The following is a 21,393-nucleotide window of genomic DNA, read 5'->3' as shown; positions in this document are numbered from 1 at the left end:
CTCCAAAAGGAGAGGGGTGAGATCTGCCCAACCAGCCTCAGAGTATAGACACCAGCACTGCTCCCCCTCCCCTAGTTCCTGGGGGATCAAATGGGCAAAAACTAAAATGTGGGTGAGATGACCTTCTGTAACTTGCTCTAGTGGAGGGAAGGAAGAACCCAGAAGAGCAGCGACAGTTGGGCAGCCCTGGCCTGTCTAAGACAGATGGCTATTATGGCTCAGTGGCAGGAGGGAAAAGGGGGCGATGCCATCAGCAGCAAAGGCCAAGTGCCCTGGCAAGGTAAGTGCCTGTCCAAAGGTGATGACAATAGGTAGGCAACCAAGACTTGACCATGACCACAAGGACTGTTAGTTTGATGCGCCCTAAAGCAGAACACAAAGGAGTTCAAGGAGAAGGATTTGGCAGCATTTGCTAGAGGTTTGGAGGCTAATGCTCGAGAGCAGCACTGTGTAGCCCACTTCCCGGTGGACCCATAGCCCCTTGAACATGAACACTCTCAGGGCAGCACCTATGACCTAGTCACTCAGATCAGGATCCATACTAGATATGTGGGTAGGTGAAATGAGCTGGGAGCGGTCAAACACATGAACCTGTTGGATTCCATGGGGCCATTTGTAACCTCTGACCAAGGCTTCATCAGTGGGATTCTTGAGAGACTGAAATGAGAAGACTGAGAAGTTCTCTGTTTTAAAAAAGTTGTCAACTTGAATCTATACTGTTGAAGCAAGTCCTTTGTCCCAGGGTAACCATCCCCAACCTTAGTTATGCAAGCACCAAGCATGCCCCCATCATGGGAACAGAGTGGATTGCACGATGGTGTGCTGAACTAGGTGGTGGCTGACCTGACAATCAAGAGAGATTGGGAAACAGCTAAGAAATTCCTAAGGCTTCCCACATATACTTGGGGAGAAGAATGGATTTTCATGTAACTGAGCGAGTGATTATAATTTGAAAAGTTTAAGTAGTCTAGTGATACCTGGGCATGAAGAAATATCTGAATCTGTAGCATCCAATCAATTACTTGCCAGATTGGAGACATCCAAGAAGTGTTTGCAGCAATAAATGGACCTGTAGTTCACCAGGCTGATGACTTGCTAACCAGCCATTACATTAGACCTAGACCTGAAGAATCTTTGAACAAGTTGAGCAAGCTTTTGTGGATTCAGGATCACGCAAGGTGGCATTAATTCAGTATCATCAGAAGGACGGAATTAATGCCTTATCCATTTGGTTGACCTTATTCAATACAACATGCCCATTTCTCAGAAGTAAGCATACAACCCTTGACTCCTATATGCAATTATAAAATAAAGTGTCCAAGTTTACTATCTTTCTAGTTTTCTAAATTTATCTCCTTCATTTACTAAGCAGCTCATTAAATTTTCAATAGTGTCAGAAAGATCTAAAAGTCATCTTGAGTGAATTTATCTCTCTATTAGATGAAGGAAAGGACATTTTTAAATTTTTATTTTTCCTCTCTTTTCTCAGTTTTCCAGAGCACTGTCACACAGATGGCAGAGATTTGCTTATTAGCGTGCATCTAAGGTATGACAAATCATATAACTAAGGCACAGGTGCACATAAAAATGTTTTGCGCTTATTTTCTTTTGCCTTGCTTAATTCATCAATTGCCCCTCCCCCTACTAACCTATAAGACCAGTAGGTGGGGCCCTATACAGCAAGATGGCACAGAGCAAGCAGCTGGCTCAAAGAGAAAAGTCAGCTTTTATTGGATGGAATTAATTCCTTTTTCTTACCCTGATCTACTTTTAAAGTGGCTTCTTTCATTTTCTTTTTTGTTTAAGAATAAAACATGCAATTGAACTAAAACAGAGCAGTATTAACAGTCACATCAGAGAATCCTAGACTCCAGTTGAAACCAGGGCTGATCCCACCTGCTGCTCTTATCGCTTTTATTCAATGGTAAACCCATCTCTTTAAGTTCCTTTCTGCAAAAACTCCTTTTATCTTGCTTCTTAAAAGAATCTCATTAGCACATTTTGTCTTTCTCTAAGAATGTTACTGAGTGATAGCCATAGCAAAAGGAACTCTGTAATCAGCCACAATCTCTTAATTATGCTCCAGTGATTTGTAGAGGGAAGGAGATACCAAAACAATCCTTGACCTCAGGAAGGAAACGACAAGCAGCTTGAGCAGAGTTGGAGAAGTGAGTCTGGTGGGTAAGTTTCCCTGAGTCATACACAAATCAATGATCCTCCATTAAAGATGAAAAGATCTGACTGTTCTCCAGATTTCACTGGGAAAGAAAACATTACAGCCTCTTTTCTTGATTTTCAATGGGCCATTTAAACACACAGAGACAACAGGGAAACATTATTTACAAAGGCTCCATCCATGTGCAGCTGACACTCCAGGGCCAGGTGGCATCTCAGTGTTGGTCACAATTTGCAAGGTTCCTCTCCCCCTCTACTTCCACTCAATCCATTGCCACCCAAAGAATTCTTCAATCAGTAGCTTCAGAGAAGCCCCTCTGTGCGGGAGAGCATCTCTGTCCATTTGTGGGATGAACGGATGACCCTAAACAAGCCCTCAGCTATCGGCAAAGACTATGGGGTGCTGCTATATCCCGGTGCTTTCTTCCGTGGTCACCTCCAATTCAGCAGAACTCACCTACTGGCAATTAAGGAACTAAAACTCTGATGTGATGGGCAGAGTAATTTTTGTTCTTATACTGCCTGCCTCTAAAAAAAAAAAGATGGAAATTTTACCTTTTGTGACAGCATAGATGACCTGGAGATTATTATGCTAAGTGAAATAAGGCAGTCAGAAAAAGACAAGTACCAATATTTGCATGTATATATGGAATCTAATGAACAAAATAAACTGACAAAATAGAAACAGAGGCATGGATACATGGAACTGACTGACAACTATCAGATGGGAGCAGGGAGAGGGAGACTGGATGAAAGAAGGTGAAGGGATTAGTCAAAGAGCATATATGCATAACCCATAAGCACAGACAACAGTGCGGCGATGGCCAGAGGGAAGGAGGGGGGCTGGGGGGCGGGCTCAGACTGGATGGAGGGGGGCAAAGGAGGGGAAAATGAGGGCATCTATAATAGTGTCAAAAATAAAGTTAAAAAAACAACATATGTATGAAAAGTCTTGTGACAGTGTCAACTTTTAAGCTTTGCGGCAGATAAGTTTTGTGTAACAGACGAGGGAAAGCCCAGTCCTCCTGTAATTGAGTACTTAAAAGCGCACCATTTATTTGTTATTTATATAAGAAATATGTAACATGTTGTTGCTGCTAAACAAAATTTTTTTAAAATACAGAATTTATCACATAAATAAAATTCTCCCCTCAACCATCTGTTCCTAATCTCATTCCCCAGAGGTAGCCATTGCTAATTAGGAATGGGCTTTCAATGAAAAGAATGAAAGTGCATTAAATTGAGACTGGCCCCTAACTGTGGGCCACGTGGGAAGTAAAAAGAGCTGCCATGATGCAATCATTAATTCACCACCATTATTGTCTCACTCTCGCTCTCGCCCTCATGCTTAGCACCACAGGGTCCGTTCACTGCCTGGCTCAGCAGTGGTTTTGCCCAAATCTTACCCACATTCTGGTTGAACTCGTTCACCCTCCTACGTTGGCTCCTACATGCTCCAGTTCCCAGGCCAAGCCTTGCCTCCCTGTTAGACATGTCTCTCTAGACGTGCCATTGGCAACTCAGATACATCCTGAGACTGAAGCCATCATCAGCCCCCTGCCCCCTCCCCATTTATGCTTCATCATGCCTCTGTCTGTCCAAGGTACTGAGCCAGAAAACTGGAAATTATCCTAGGCTCTACCCTCCCCACACTCTTCATCACCAAGCCCCATGGATTTCCCTTTCTAACCTTCTTTCAAATCCATGCTGCCTCCCACAGAATTGATTCATAGCCTCATCTCTTCTTGCCCAGACTGCAGCTGTCCTGCCAACTTTATCTCCGCAATACATCTCCAATCAGCTTCCCCACATTTCCAAAGCCAGCACCTCGTCCCTGCCAGGGACAACCGAACCAGCTGCCCAGCTGGTTTCCCTGAGCCCTGTCTTGTTTAGCAGAGGAGCCAGGATGAATCCTACTCATCCTTTTGGTCACAGAATAAATGCCACTCCCTTAAGGGAGACTTCCTTTGCTCACCCATTGAAATGAAGCCCTCACCCCTCCATATATGCATGTAACATGCTGGAATTTCATTGATTGCATTTACTACAATTTATAAATATATATTTAATTTGGTTTCTATTTATTTAAGCCCAACTCTCTCATTAAATTATAAACTGTTTTGGTTACTACTATATCTGTAGCACCTACCCTGTCATATGACATCCAAAAAATATTTGTTGAATGAATGAATGAATGAATGAATGGCATTTTTGACTGGTTTCCCTGTCTTGGCTCATCTAACTGTTATTTCATTCTTAAGCTAGAGAGGACTTTCGAAGATGCACATATGATCTTGTCACTCTGCTGCTTAAAAATTTGAGCAAGGAAATTGCAAGAATCAATTCACGTTCTTTTATGCTATCCACCATTTCCCCAGGCACAGCTCATGCCATTCCGTACCGCTGCACTAACCCACCCTCCACAACTGCCCTTTCTCACATGGGCCGTGCTCTCTCGTGAATCTGTCTCCTTCTCCTTCCTCCAGGTCTCACTCATCGTGTCCTGCTCTAGAAGCCTCCGTCTGTTCTTCAAACACTGCACCCTGGTGCTACTGCTTAGATCAACTTTAGCCGTGAGTTTTTTCTTTAAGTGACTATGTTACCCCCTCTAATTTATATATTTCTTGAGGACAAGAATCACTCATGTTTATATTCCTGTACTTTCCAGAGTGCTTAGAGAACAGGGGGTGCTCCACTCGATTAATGGGGCAACCCTCACAATTAACATGGGGTACAGCAAAGGCAGCAACAGTCAGGACAGACCCATCAGACAGATGGTGGCTGTAAACACCGGTCACCCACGTGGACATGTGTTGGCCGAATATCAGCTGGGGTCTGAGGACTGAGTGAATGAATGAGTGAAACGGAAAGCCCTCCTTTCTGTGCTTATTCTCTGCACTTCTCCCAAGGACCAGCAGCAGCAGAGTGGGGATCAGGCTCCCTCTCACCTCACGGGGGCTCCTCAGGAAAGTTCCCACCGCCTGGCCATCAGCACCGGCTCCACGCAGCCTGTCTGCATGACTGGTTGCTGTAATCACAGCATCTGGTGCCATCTGTTTGGAGAGGGTTTCCTTGAAATGCATTCATGCCCCCATGTAGAGTGACCACAGTTCAGCCCCAGGGATTTCTTGTTTGGGGAGCAATGATCAGAACCTCTTGTCAACTCTGCTCTATTTTGCTGAGGGGGAAAGAAAGATGTACTGAGAACAAAACAAGTCCAGGACACAGCACCAGCAGGGAATCCACTGATGAAGGAGAGATAGAAGCAAAATGCCGGCCCATGTGGGGGTTGGAAACCTCACAGGATGAACTGGAATCAGCCTGCCTCTACATAAACGGGACTCTCCGTGGTGGACGCTCGCTTTGGGCTGCATCGGCAGTGAGCGTGCTTTCTTTCCCTGGGCGTGTGCAGTGTAAACTGGGGTTGGAGTAGCATTTCACCTTCTTCTCTTTCTTCTTTTTGCTCAGCTCAGCCAATGGTCCTGCTGTAAATGTGGTGCCCTATCCCCATCTCCAGGAAAGAGTCAGTTCTAATCTCCTACGCCTGAGGCCCACGAATCTTTAGAATCGATGAACTCTCCATTCCAGAGCAATGAGGAGAGGTGTGTTTGTCATGCACTGACAAATAGCCAGTAGCTACACATTGCGTCAGAGGGTGGCAAGTGATATATTTGATGTTTGATATATGTCACAGCAGAGATGCCAAGCCAAACCACATAAATTTAAAATGGGATTCTGTAATAAACTCATGAGATTGCTAGTAATTCAGAAAATGCTGGCCCAGTGAGCTGGATAGTGGTGCAGTGTGATGAGTTAACATCTCAGTGTCTGACCTTCTGCAATCCAATTTGACGCCTGAATTGGATTTGATCCACTTGGCAGGAAGGAGAGAAGGTTGAATAGAGACTGGGAGTAGAAAAATTAGGCCTTGTTCGGTCTGCTTAGGCCATGATCCTTTGCGTCTAATGCTATCTTCCCAGCAATCCACAGAAATCCACACATAAAGCAGGCATCGTTACTCCCAGTTTACAGACTGACAGCATGGGCTCCTAAAGATTGGGGAACATCAGGCAGAGTGGACACTGGGACTGCAGGTCCCCAGTGCCCTGCTCCAAACTTTTTTCCCACTGAAGCATGTTGCTTCTTAATAAAAATGGGTGCAGGTTTTCTAAAATAGTGAAAATAACAACAGCAACTAACAGTCAGAGCATCTCTGTGCTCAGCATTGTTCTAAAACGACGTGCATTAACTCTCTTAAGCCTCTCAACAAAACTGTACAGTATAGTCTACCTTCCACCCATCTTACAGTTGAGCAAACTGAGGCCCCAGGAGGTTATTCAACTTATGAGTGTCAGTAAGTGGTAGGACTTTGAAACTATGCAGGTTGGCTCCTGGGCCCAGGCTCTGCCTATGATCCTTAAACACAAATTGGTGCTAGACATCACAGTTTCAAGTTCAATCAATCCTACTCATTCCAGAATTCCCTAGTACCATTTCCCAGGATAAGCCCTGGGCACTGACCCTCATCATTGACCCCTGACTATTTAAAGCCAAACAGTCTGGTTGATGTGATTGCCCACATGGCCCCAGTTCCTGGTTCTGGACACCTATAAGGGTGACCTTTGGGAAGGATGAAGTCATTCTTTGGAGACAAGCCTGAGAACTTAGGGATAATAATTGCAACTTATTTTGCTTCTGCCTGGCTGAGGAATCATGGGATGTCTATTCTAATTTTATTTTTAATGTTTATGTGAGGAGATGTCCCGCCCACAACCTCCTCAGCATGGCATTATTTCTTCCAACCTTCTAATTCCCAGGTGGGGGGGGGGGGAGCCCTGGTTTGAGTTGTGTGCTTGTTATCCAGGATTTATTAATAGCCACCTGTGTCCAACAACTTGCTGTGGCTCCTCCAACGTGAGTACAATGAGAGCAGGGAACAGAGTGTTCTTTGGGTTAAAATAAATAAATAAAAAGACAATGTGTGGGAAGTGTGGCGAGTCAGTTGAGGAAGGGAGAGTGTCGGGTGTGTTATGCGGCCTCCTGGAGAAGTAAACAAGGCTCCAGGAAGCATGAATGCCTCCTCTGCCCTGCCAGAGAGACCGCAGCTTCAGAAACTTCTCAACTGCTCATTCTGTGATAGGAGGTGACGCTAGAAATACACATTCTGTTCTGTTTCATTTTGTGGTAATCTCAGATTTCAAAATAGAATCAAGACATGGGGTTGTGGGCTATTTGCAGGTGCCAGGAGCAGTCTGAGAGACAAAGCTGGCACAGCTGCATGCTAGGTGACCTCAGGCGCTTCTGTGGTTTATGGTGATGAGCAAACTGGACTGTAGAGATCAGTAATCAAGGATTCCACACCAGCATACGGGCCTTGCTGCCCTGAGTCAGGTACAGTGTTTAAGTGAATAAATAGGCAGTGTCAATGACAGTACATAGTATTTAGTAATGAGCTTTCTGGTGTAGGATTAGGCTGGATAGAAAGAGATTTTGGAGTTGGAGAGGCTATCTGGATCAGTAAAATCATACTTCACTGCCTCACTGTTGATTATATTTTCAGTACAGAAATTAAAGTGAAAAACACTAAGTTGTTTATTATTAATGGTAATTTCCCAACTTACTCCTAAAGGAGTTTCTCTTAACTTGCCCACGGCCACTGTGAGACAAGGGGCAGGTGGATCCAAACACACATGGAATTACATCCAGAAATGATGATGATGTCCCCATGATGTGACCATCTACACCTCACAGATGAACCCCTTAATTGACAGGGCTTGAGAAAGAATGAAGCTCTTCAAGCCTGTCAGGCGTCCCTCTGCACAGACCACCATAGCTGAGGTCTCCCACTGAACCCCTCCTGAAGGTCCTCAGGCTTGTTCATTGGGACAAGGGGATTTTTGTTTTCTAGGACGGTTGCTGATGAGTGAGCTAACGCATTCTCTGATTGGTTTGCCTATAAAGAGCTGATTACCTCCCCAGTCTGCTGGAGTTGTGGTCCTTGAACTTTAGGACAAATCAGAAGGGCCACGGCCTCTTAATTGGAGTGTTTAGTCCATTTACATTTAATATTCTTTTTGATGTGGTAGAATTTAGGTGTACCAATTTACTATGCTTTCTGCTTGTCCCATCTGTTTTGTGGTTACCCTGTGCTTCTTTCCTGTGGTTGTTGGCATTCATTGAATACTTATTAGAACTCTGTATAATGGTCATAAATGCCATCCCTGGTTCCCTGTCATCCTCATTGTTTCTGGTTTCCTGATTCTTGCAATTCTTTAGCTTGAGCCCTAAAGTAAATCCGATTCCCAGAATTGGGAGAAGGGGGTGATTTACACTTTATGTAAGTGATCTAATATATTCTGCTTGTCAGCCTGAGAAATACTGGACCACCTGCTATGCTCCATGCACACACGATCACACAGGATGCTTCCCTCAAACCAATTAATTCAGGATCTTGGGACTGGGCTCAGACAGCGGGTATTTTGTAAAGCTCTCCAGGTTATATCAACGCACAGCCAGGGTTAGTGACCAGTGAATTCATTGGTCTGGATTCTCAGCAGAGGCTACCACACCCCAGAGTTCATCTCATTTCTGATTTCCTCCGCCATCTCCTTTTCCTCTTTTCTCATTCATCCCAACTTTCTCTGGAGAACTCCACTCGAGGAGCACAGGGTAGAGTATCTGCAGTCGTGGTTTTTAACTGGGGACAATCCCCTCGCCACTCAGGGGACATTTGCCAATTCCTGGAGGCATTTTTGGTTGTCAATCATGGGGGAGAAGTGGATAAAAGCCACTTAGGTGCGCTCTGTCATGGAGATAAAAAAGCACGAATGCTGCTAAATGTATTACAATGAATCCAAACAGCACACCCCCCCCCCCCCCCGCCCCTTACAACAAAGAATTATTTCAGGCAAAAATTTAATAGTGTCAAGGTTGAGAAAACTTGGTCTACAGAGAGGTACAATGGGCTACAGGGCCTTCGGCCTATGGCTTCTCACCCTGGACACAGCTAGGGGACAGAGGGGCCTGTGCTGAAACTTCAAGCTCCAGTCCAATGCACCAGTTGCTGACTATGACCACTGGACCCCATCTACAAAGAGTTTTCTCACACCCCAGGTTGGCTAGTCGATCTGCTCTTATCAAACTAAACCAGATATGAGGAGGCGCTAAGAGCATGAAAAAACTAAAATTCCTAAGAGACCAAGAATGGCAGAGAGAGAGAGAGAGAGAGAGAGAGAGAGAGAGAGAGAGAGAGAGTTATTTACAAAGTCCATAAACCCAGCAGGTACACTGTAGCTATGCAAGACCATTAGCCCATGAAAAATTAATTCTAGTTTGCATTCAGTAGTAACTGACATTTAAAAAAAAAAAAAAAAAAAAAAAAAAAAAAGATGAGCAATTTCGAGTGGCATCATCCTGGCCAATGCCAGCTGTTTGACTATCTGGGGGAAGGCACTGTCAATCACTGAGTCTGTGAAGCAGAAAAACAGTAATTTCAGAGAGCTTGCAAATCACCCAAACAGCAGCCTGTTTTCAGTTCTTTTTTTTCCATTTAAAAGCATTTGAGAATCAGCTAGATGGAAAGCACTCCTCTGAAAATTTGAAGATAGAAGGTTTATTGGTTTTCTTCAGACCCGAAGAGGGAAAATAAGGTTGTGGCCACAAAGAAAATGAAGTGTGCATTTCTCTCACTCCACATCTAATGAATGGAATAGTCAGAGAGCCAACCTCCATTGAGAAGGGGAAAATGAGCTGTGCATCACTTGATTTACGGCTGTGAGTAGTGGGTGCCAGAGTCAGAGAAAAGAACCCTGATTCCTCAACAAATAAAAATGCCTGCCTTTTAGTGAAAATGTTTATGTCTGTAACACAGGCTGAAATTACTACCACGAAGGCAGAACCTTTTCTTCATAACAACCATGAGCATCCAATTGCCACATGGAGTCTGGAAATCAGCAGGAAAAAACCTCGGGTTCTATTTTGAGCCAGGACCTTTCTGGTTTGACAAGTGTTAGCAGGAGCCAGAGAATGTTTTACGAGGAGCACGGTGGTTACGGTGTCACCATTTGAGTTAGAGTGCGAGCCCCTTCCAATAAAGAAAATTTTACAGCAGAGTCAAAGACTCCTTCGCGCTCTTTTTATCTCCATGACAGAGTGCACCTAAGGGAGAACTCTGAGTTAGAAACCACTGGGAGTTTGTGGTGTTTCTGTGTCCAAGTGCTGGTTTCACTTTCTAAAGCTTTTTGTTCTCATTCTATCTTACCACGTTCCATTTGTTCTTGAGACTACAAATAAAAAAAAAGGTAATTGAATATCAGTTTGGTGGTAAAATATCCATGATTCTGCACACGTGTAACCATCCTAAAGCTAAAATCAGCGGAAGTAACTGCATCCCATTGATGGCCCCGACCTTGACTCCCCTGCACTGATTCTAGGTGTCTCTAAGTCAGAAGAAACAGGCCCTAGAATTTCCAGATTCTTAATCTAAAATTCAAACTGAGCATTTCTCTCTCAGCTCCCTGTTGGTCAAGAGGGCAAGCGAGCGAGAAGGTACTGAGGATGGGTTCTTCCAAGCCAACATAAAACCTGGCATGAGCCCTGGCCAGCTGGCTCAGTTGGTTGGAGCTTTATTCCATACACTAAAGAGTCCCGGGTTTGATTCCCAGTCAGGGCACATTCCCAGGTTGTGGATTCCATCCCCAGTATAGGCCTATGTGTGAGGCAACCAATTGATGTTTCTCTCACACATTGATCTTTCTCTCTCTATCCCTTCCCCTCTCTCTAAAATCAATGTAAAAACATTCTCTGGTGAGGATTAAAACAAAACCTGACATGGGATGACAAGCAGCATTCTGGAGGTGTTTTCTGGAATTGGCTGTCTACTCTGTGGCCTTGGAACCAAATGAAATCAATCTGATCCATGTGAAGGTCAAATCCAGGCTTAGGCACATATAGGGTTTAGATAGATATTTCTTCCATAGGTAGATGGAAGGAGTGCTGGATGAACAAGAACATGAGTAGATGGATGGGCCAAAGGATACATGAAAGAACGGGGAGATAGCTAAATGAGTGGGTAGCTGTGGATAGGGACGCAAATGGGGCAATTGTATGGTCACATTGCTAAGGGAACACAGAAAGGAGTGCTTAATACTGTCTGGCAGAAAGCAATAGAGAAGTTGTCAAGATAAAGCCATTAAACGTTATCAGAAGGAGATCCTTAGCAGAGAGAAAGGTTTGGAGCTTTTGAAGAGGGACCAATATGAGAAAAAGTGGTGTTGAAGGTGTTTCAAAGACTGATGAGTACTCCACAGTGGCAAAGGATAGGGCAATGAGAGATGAGAGTTTGTGCAGGAAAGGAGGATGTGCCAGCTACTCCATCACTACGTATTGCTTTTACCCCTCAGCACAACTATATTGTCACTATAACACTGCCCCACTGGATTTTTCATATCCTTCTGTTGGGAGGAAACCTTTTCCTGTGTCAACTTATGTTTGAGTGGTTGGGGCTGCGGATTAATTAACAACAGACAAATTAACCGAAGAAAAACTTAATGTGCATGCAGGAGCACTCTAGAAGGAGTGGCCCCTGAACAGCCAGGAGTAACGTTTATAAGCCAGTTTAGTGGGACTTAGCTTTGGTGGGAACTATGGAAGGTTCTGACAAGGCCTGCAAACGTCAAGAAGACTTGCATGGCCTGGGCTCCTTCCTGGGTGAAATTCTTCTCCACTCAGAGAATGCTGAGAGAATTTAAGGTTTTAACTATTGAGTCATCAGGTTTTTGTTATCAGAACTGCACTATGCCATAAACTTTATTTCTGTTCATTTCCATTTGGTACCTAAGAGGTATCCAATGGGCGATTAATGGGTTCCTTGGAATGTTCCCATAACAAACAGCAAACCCACCACTGTCAGCAGGCAAGTGAGTACAAATTATTCCAATTGCTCCCAAAAACTACACCAGGGGGGTTATTTTTATACTGCACACTTGTTAGTAGTCACTAAATAAGAGGATACTGGGGTGGCAATATTTTTTTTCCAACTTTTCCAGTCTCAGGTCATTCCTTCCATTCTGCCAGAAACCTCAGGGAAGCACATCTGTCAGGAGCAAGTGACAAAAATCCCCAAACAACAGGAATGTCCTCCCATATTTGTCTCGCTTAACCTGCGACTCAACAGCCTTTCCGAGTAGATCAGCCAGCTCAGGCAGTTGTCACATTATGCTGAAGGCACATGACACCGATCCTGTTTAGCATCTATTTAAAAGGACGTCTCATCCGGCAGGTGTGATGGTTTGTTTATTCTGATGATGCGGCTTTGTGAAGCCTGGAGATGGTGGTGTTGGCCTGTCCCTCATATTCCCACACCTTCCCTGGTTGCAGGCTTTTTTCCGAAAGGGAGGAGAACACCAGCGTTGCTTCCATTTCCAGCTAAAAAACAAAGAGAAGTTCCTTCTCAAACCCGAGTTGTCTTCTCCTCACCCCGGTCATGCCCCGCCCCATCCCATGTGAAAATGGGTCTCTTTTCTGATCCAAACATTTGGAAATATGAAGCAAGTGTTTAGGGCAGGGGTCCTCAAACTACGGCCCGCGGGCCAAATGCAAATACAAATATTGTATTTGTTCCCATTTTGTTTTTTTACTTCAAAATAAGATATGTGCAGTGCGCATAGGAATTTGTTCATAGTTTTTTTTAAACTATAGTCCGGCCCTCCAACGGTCTGAGGGACAGTGAACTGGCCCCCTGTTTAAAAAGTTTGAGGACCCCTGGTTTAGGGCAATTCTCAGTCATCATCATCTGACACCAAAATGTTAGAGGCAAAAGACCACCAGGCATCCAAACTGGGGACAGGGCTTTGGCTCCCCCGAAGGCATCAGACCTTCCTCTGTTTCCTTCTCCGTGTCCCAAAGCAGGTGACTCCCAGTTGCCACCACCAAACTGCCTCCATGCCCACCATTCCCTTCATCAAAGATGAAATATTTATGGATCAACTGCTTTGAGTAAGAGCAGGCCTTGACCTCCTGCAGAGCTGCGCTTTCAGCTTGAGAGACAAGACAAGTACCTTTGAAATATTTAGTAATGATACAAAGGCCAAAACAGGTGATTCAAGATAATAGCAGCCCTTGGTTCAGAGAGGAGGAAGATCAATAAGGCTGCCAGGGTTAGGAGAGGCTTTCTCACAGATATCAGACAGGGGATTCACTTTCTAGAGACCAAAAGCAGGGGAGCGGCCTTGGAGGGAGAGGCACACGGAACAAGCCAAGGTGAAAATGAGCAGATGGGGTTTTTGAAACTGGCTTGAACCATCAAGTTATCTTGAGCCAGAAAGACATATGCTGGGACACCATAGGAGGAGGAATGCTGGGGAAACAGTCCGACACCCACTGGAAGAGCCTCCTGACTTACTGACAGAGGCCCAGCCCTCATTTCTCTCAGGCAGAAGCTCTCACAGGATATTCTACTCTACAGCTGTTACTGGCTTATTTCTTCCAAAGATCTTGAAAAGGGATCAGAGAATCTAATTATGATTAACTTAAGCACTTCATCTTCCTGAAGGGAGCAAGAACTCAAAATAACTCTTTAGGCATATCCTGATCAAAACAGAATTATTCTGATGGTGCAAATTTGCTTCAAGGCACTCAGATGAGAGAAAGGTCACATGCTTTCTTTTTCCTAAATCAAATCACATCTAGTTAAACAGAACAGGGGGTCTAGAAACAAACCCACAAATTGGTGTTCATTTCATTGACATAGGTAACATTACAGTCACAATGAAAAGATGGTCCTTTAGTAAGTGGTACAGGGTCAGTTGAATAGTTATATTTTTAAAAATGAATCTTACCCTCTCACATCATACAAAAGAGCCGATTCCACTTACATACCTAGAAGATCACATAAGGGGATATCAGTCTGACCTTGAAACAGCAAAGATTTTATAAAATAATACAGCAGCACACTGACAAGAAAAAGTTTGATAAACTGGAATTGATGAAAATTAAGAGCTTTTGTTAATTAAAAGGCACCACTAAGAGAGTGAATATGAACTCACAGAGAGGGAGTTAATTTTCAATGCATATAGCTAGTAAAGAAGTTGGATCCAGAATATGTAAAGAACTTCTTCAAATCAGTAAGAATAAGACAGGCAAACCAACAGCACAGTAAGAAAAACATGTCAACAGGTAACTCATTCATTGAGAAGATAACCAAATGGTGAGTAAACATGTGAAGAGTCACTCAAATACATTAACGATCAGGGAAATGCTAACTGAAAGTACAATGAAATAAACACTATCATACATCCATCAGAATGGCTAACATGGAAAAGTGCCAGGTGTTGGCAAGAATATGCAACAGCTGGACTCTCACACAGTGCTGGGAGGTGGGTAAATTTATACAACCCCTTCTGAAAACTACTGGATACCATTTACTAAAGTTGGCCATATACAAACCCCATGACCCAACAATTCCAATTACTCCCAGTATTTACCAAAAAGAAATGAAAATATGTCCACACAAAGACTTACATTCAAATTTTTATAGCAGCTTTATTCATAATAGTAAAAACCTGGAAACAATCAAATGTCTACCAACGGGAAGAAAATAAGCAAATTGTAGTATAATTTGCTTTTTGTAGTATAATGGAATGTTGCTCAGCAACTAACTACTGACATATATAAAGAAATACACATATAAATATGTAGATTACATTGTAACGGCAAAGAAAATTCTGGAACTAATCTAAATTCTTGTATATATATATATATATGTTTAAATGTTTAAACAAATTATGGTACATCCATTCAATGGAATACTACACAACAGTTAAAAGAAATAAGATGAAATTGAATGTGTTGACAAGGAAAGAGTTCCAAATAAAATAACTGGAAAGTTCAAGAACAGAACAACATATATATCATTTTTCATTCATGGTAAAAATATACACTATATATGTGAAAACTTTCTGGAAGGGCACCTGAAAAACAGGTAACTATGGTTAGCTCTGGGGAAGGGTCTGGGGCTAGTATACAGTGGCCAACTGGCCACCGAGGCCAACCTAGTCTAGATAGAGTAAAAGGCCCTCACTTTCCCTGGCACACCTTTTGTATTGGTTAAATTTTTTAATCATAAGCATGTTATTTTCTTAGTTTAAGAGATTTGATTAAATAAAATACAAAGTTCTCTATAACTCCCTTTCTAATTAAAAAAAAAAAGGACATAGTGGTAATCCTGGTCAAACTTAATAATTTGAGTTCTAAGATGTGGTAAACAAAATAATCCCTGGAACCTGTGAATGTCATCTTCTACGAAAAATGTGACTTGCAGATGGAAGTTAAGGCTCTTGAGATGGGGCATTACCTGGATTAGCTGCGGGGCTCTAAGAGCGATCACAGTATCCTTGTAAGAGGAAGGCAGAGAAGGAGAAAGCAAGGTAATGACAGACACCGGGACTGGAGCGATGTGCTTTCAAGATGGAGACAGGAGCCACGAGGCCACGGGCAGAGCGGATAGAGGTGGCCACCAGAACCTGGAAAAGGCAAAGAAACAAATTCTCCCCCAGAGAACTCCTGGAGAGAATTCCACACTTGATCACACAACCTGCTGAGACCCATTTTAGACTTCTGGCTGCTACATCTGTAAGAGAATAAATTTGCATCCCTTTAAGCCACCACATCTGTGGTAATTCGTTAAAACATTCACAGGAGATTAATGCATAAGATTTTTAAGTGCAGGAAAGGAGTAAGTCCAGTCTTGCTAGACATGGCTATGTTGGCAAAGCCTCGCCACACAGAGAATCTGAGCATCTGCTTAAACCAGACTCACAGGCCTGGCTACTGCGAGATGGCGTCACCCATCCCTCCATGATGAGAATTGTATTTCTACGTCCCATTACCTTCACCGCTGACATTTACTGACTCTGGGTACAAAGTTTTGGAATTCAAAGATTGAATTCTGCAGCTGAATACAATTACTTTGCTTGGAAAACAATCCAAAACAGGTTTATAAATCAATACATACACCCTGACTCAAGCTCAAACTTTAGCCAATGTCTGTGACAGTTAAGGTCATTAACAAATGTGGGTCTTAATGAGGTTACTCTTTAATATCAACTAAAATCACATCTGTGTTCAGACTGAGATCTTCTTGTTTTATTACCATTTTCACTACAAGTTAATGAGAAATACACGACAAGTTTTCAACTATGTGGGAATTAAGCAGTTGTATTAATTACTAAAATTACTCTCCATTTGATAGTATAAATCAATTTCAGGTGTACTAATCATTGTCCAGTTTGTGATACTAACCTTAGGTGATCTTTCACCCTAACATTAAGTTGTCCAGAGATGCAATACCTACGTGCATTTATTCAAAACATTTTCTCAGGTGTATTGGTATGGGGGGCAGGGAGGTGAATGCATAGCCGTGCTAGGATTATCCTACCAACTTAGTTTGTAAATTCTGTTTTTAAAGTACTATGTTTTAACCTCTCTTGTTAAAAAGTTAAATCTAGGAAAGGAAGAGGCTTAAAAAGCCAGACTTTCTAGTGCTGAATTTTTACCATTGTCTTGGTGATTAATTTTCAAGTCCTCTCTCTCCCTCTCTCCCTCTCTCCCTCTCTCTCTCTCTCTTCCCCTTTCCCCCTCATGGGTATTTCAGTATTTCAGTCTTTTCAAATTTGTCTGTAAAGGAATGAGGACATGCCGGTTTCTAGGGCATCCCCTCTGGAATGGTTCTGATTTTTATAAAAGGGAAGCAGAGGGGCCTGTGTAAGGTAGGGTTAAAGAGGGAGAAATTTGTCAAGAAATTCACTCCACCCACACTTCTGACATCCACCATGAGGATCAGAACATGTGTGTGCTGACAAGGCTTGTGCAAGAGTTGTCATTTTAGTGCAGCTTCCACAGACGAAACGAAGTTCCTTCTCCCGCATCCTTCACCTTCTTAGGTCATTCTTGTTCTTGCCTCCAGCTCAAGACACCTAGACTCTGGCTAAATCCCCATACAGGGCCCTCTGCATTGTCAGCTACCAATCTCCAACTGCAGGCAGGATGGGATGAGGTCATAAAACAACAACAGCAACAACAGCACTTGTATCCTGGCCTCGGGAAGACCGTCTGCTTAACATGCCCCAAGAAGCACTTGTTGACTCTATTTTTTGACAGGGAGAAGCGTTTTAAAAATAGTTCCCTAACATAGAGGGTTATACAAAGAAGGAAGAGGAGGAGGAGGAGAAGAAACTGAATTGGGGATAAAGCTGTGTTGAGGTAAAGAGTTGTTGTTAATGTTAACTCCCGTTTTCTGACCCAATTCAGCTGAGCATTGCTAGTGGGGGGAATTCCATGTATATGGGGGGGATATACCCAGCAACTCTGAACTGCTGACCTTCTCAGCAGAGGCCATCAAAATAATCACCACCCTCTGACCTGGCTGTGGTCTGTCCCCCCACTCCTCCCACCCACACACCCACATCCACACACCCGGTTCTTTCCCAATGATAGACTTGAAGAAATCATTTCAACCCCACTTCCAAGAAGACTACATTTTTTTAAGCCCTACTTTCCCCAAAGATTTCCTTTTCCTTTCCTGTTCCCAGCCCTAATGTCTTTGTTTATGCGTTTGTCTCATGATGATGCCTGTCATTTATTAAGCTCTGATTATATGCTAGTTACATGCTAGAGCAATGTCTCTTTCCTTTTCAGCACAGGAGGCATAATTATAACCTTTTTGCACCTGAGAAAACTGAGATTCATGGGATTACATTTGCCCGAAGTCAGACAGTTTGCAATTGAAGGGCCAGCACCTGTTCTCTCCTGAAGCTGGAGGCCTTTAACAGCCTTGCCTCCAGCAGGTGAGCAGTAGCTCAGAATGGCTTGCATGGAAGAGTTTGTAGGCTTGTGCTGCCAAGAGATTTTTTAAATTTTTATAGAACTTTTGTAAGTTCACTTCTGAATTCACTCGAAACTTCCAGCAAATTATAAAGCTGTAGTCAAATTCAGGATAGAGAGGGCCTTTCCATCACGAAGTTTGAGGAGCTCTCCAGAGACCTAGGCCTCTCCTCAGGCCGGCGCTCACCCAGGAGAAGGCCAAGTTCAATTCCAGCGCCAACATTGTGAAGCCCAATGGCAAGAAGCCAGACAAGTTCGAGTCTGGCATCTCCCAGGCTTTGCTGGAGCTGGAGATGAACTCGGACCTCAAGGCCCAGCTATGGGAGCTGAACATCACAGCAGCCAAGGAAATTGAAATTGGGGGTGGTTGAAAAGCTGTTATAATCTTTGTTCCGGTTCTTCAACTCAAGTCTTTCCAAAAAATTCAAGTCCGGCTGCGCGTGAGCTGGAGAAAACACTCAGTGGGAAGCACCTGGTCTTTATCGCTCAGAGGAAAACTCTGCCGAAGCCAACGGGCAAAGAGCCAGACAGAATAAGCAAAAGCATCTGAGGAGCCGCACCCTGACCACCGTGCACGCCATCCTGGAGGACTTGGTTTTCCCGAGTGAAACGTGGGCAAGGGAATCCCTGTGAAGCTGGACGCAGCCGGCTCATAAGGGTGCATTTGGACAAAGCGCAGCAGAACAACGTGGAGCACAAAGTTAAAACCGTTTCCGGGTCTATAAGAAGCTCACGGGCAAGGATGCTAATTTTGAATTCCCAGAGTTTCAGCTGTAATGAAAACTGAGTAAATTAAATATCATTCTCAATAAAAAATAATAATAAGATAGGAAGGGAGGGAAAGAGGGAAGAGGAGAGGGAGCTAGAGGAAGAATAGAGTTTAGATTAATTGTTATTTTAAACCCAGAGAAATTGTGTAAAGGGCCCAAGTTTCTACCCACCTTCCCCTAAAATGGATCACTAATTCTGATGACCATTCCTCGTAATACACTGAATAAAAAGAGAATCATCTGTTGTAGGTTCCCCATTGACCTTACATTTCTGAAGCAGAGACTGTCAGCTCGCCGGAGGATCTGTTTTTTATGGCTCATTGAGCCTGGGCAAATGGACCACAGCGAAGGAGGGCATTAAATCAAGACAGTGGCCGGCCTGCAACTGCCTGGCACAGCGGCCAGGGTGTTACGTAAGTGCTGAACGACTCCGGGAGGACCAGAGGCGCCCTATCTGATTCTGGCTCTGATCTCCAAGGGCCAGTGCCAAAAGATAAACTAACCATCGGAGAGGAGAAGTTTCTGACTTGCCACCATTTTTTCTATATCCACAGAATGGAAAAAGCTGCTTTGAAGAAATTGGGTGTTTTGGGGTATTTTTTTTAAGGGGGAGAGGTTAGGAGGTGGGTTTATAAAACAAAGAATTCTGTAATAGAAAGCAGAATGGTAACATACAAGCTCTGAAAAGTCTCCAGTGGACCAAGTGAAAGCCTTGAATCAAAGAAAGTTAAACAGAGATATTTAAGCATCTCTTTCCATTGGCCCCACCCACTCTCCCCTTCACTGGAGCCACCAGGAACGTCACTGATGAGCAGGGGGAGGGTGAATGATGCTGAGAAAGATCTCTCAAGGCCTGTACAATTTCTGACCCACGCAGCTGCTGTGGCCCCTCCCAGAATTCTTGTTCTGATATATTCTGTCTGAGGTGGGTCCTCCCGGGACATCCTGAGCCAAGGATGCAGGCCCAGTGATTCACTGAGGTGGGCATGGTGTGGGCGGGGCCAATCTGGGAGAAGCAGATGCCAAGCAAAGGCACAATTTCAGATGAAGTCTCAGACTCAACCTGATTCCAAGAGGGGCTCTGGAGTGCACTTTGTACCTCAGGGTTGGCCCCACCTTTCAGCAAAGGCAACTGGTTTTTGTATGAGGGGCCATCCTTGTGGGAGGTGAGAGCAGCTTACACATCCAGGAAGGCACATCTTTGTTTATGGACAAGGAAGGCAGGCACCAGCGGGTGATTGTCTAGAGGTCACTGATAAGCCATAGCTGTGAAGTATGAGATTGCTGACAATGAGCTGGGTGCAGGTCCTCCCTCCTGCAGAATTCCTGCTCATCCTTCCAAACCCTATCCAGGTGCTAATGACACATTCTCTCATAGCTGGTAACCCAACTGGGGAACCTCTTCTTTCATTCTCCTCCTTTGCCTGTCATATCCTTCTAGAGTAGCATTTGTCATTATAAGTAGAGAACTCTTTCCCCAAGAGCCAACAGGGCTCCTTATTAATAAGTTTGATCCCTTTAATTTCAGAGAGGAAGGGAGAGGGAGAGAGAGATAGAAATATCAATGATGAGAGAGAAGCATTGATCCGCTGCCTCCTGCACAGTTCCTACTGGGGATTGAGCCCACAACCTGGGCGTGTGCCCCAACCCGGAATCAAATCATTCATAAGTCAATGCTCAACCATTGAGGCACACTGGCTGGACCCAGGAAACAGACAGTAACACATTTCTCCAAGACCCTAATTATCTCCAGGGAGGCAATGGGGAAAAGCTAGCCCACCAGTTGTGGTTAGTCATTTAATGTAGCGCTAAATGACCGCCAGCTATAGTAAAGTTTGTTTGCCAACTCATTCTTCTGAAGACACAGAGGGAACCATAGGAACAAGTCCCTAAGAAAACTTGGTTTCAAATAACAAATAACTTTGTTCAGAGAATAGCACATTATGTATCAAGAATCTTATAAAGTTCCTCCAGAACCTGGGCTTTTCTTAATGTTATAGCTAATTGTGTAGTGATAGTATCCATTGTGGGAATGCTCTAGGGATGTTGGGGTTTTCTAAAGAATATGAAACAGGCAAGATTAAAGTAATATCATGGTCAAGAAAATTCTCTCACTTTCACCCCGCATTTAGGTGTATAGTCCACTGATGTTCAAAGAGAAACACATTTAGCAAATAATCCTGGTCTATGAAGAATTTCTTTTCAATTATACCAGGCAAGTTCACAAATGTGTGTTACAAGACACAGGAAAAAAAAAGATCAATTCTACTGCTGAGAGAGAATCTGGGTCAATTTTATAGATTCACACTCACATGAAATCCACATAGGAATACATTTTGGGAAAGATTAGTTAAAAGAAAAATCATACCAATTATCAAAATAAGTTAAATTGCTATCTGTTTGCAGTTTGATAAATGGAAAGTATCCTAGATCTTTACCCAAATCAATTTATTTGGCATTTATGGAGTTGTCATGGGATTCTAATTATATATATATATATATATATATATATATATATATACACACTAATAAAAGACAAAGATGCTAATTGACTGTACCTTCGCTATGC

At 43.5% G+C, this 21,393-nt stretch overlaps 1 pseudogene; it reads left to right on the top strand.

Moving 5' to 3' along the window:
• Positions 1-244: 244 nt before the first annotated feature.
• On the top strand, positions 245-18,831 carry LOC118655940 (annotated as a pseudogene).
• Positions 18,832-21,393: the final 2,562 nt, after the last annotated feature.

The sequence above is a fragment of the Myotis myotis genome, unplaced genomic scaffold (assembly GCF_014108235.1).
Source record: "Myotis myotis isolate mMyoMyo1 unplaced genomic scaffold, mMyoMyo1.p scaffold_m19_p_5, whole genome shotgun sequence".
In the NCBI taxonomy this organism is placed as follows: domain Eukaryota; kingdom Metazoa; phylum Chordata; class Mammalia; order Chiroptera; family Vespertilionidae; genus Myotis; species Myotis myotis.
This window is presented reverse-complemented; position numbering and strand designations above follow the sequence as displayed.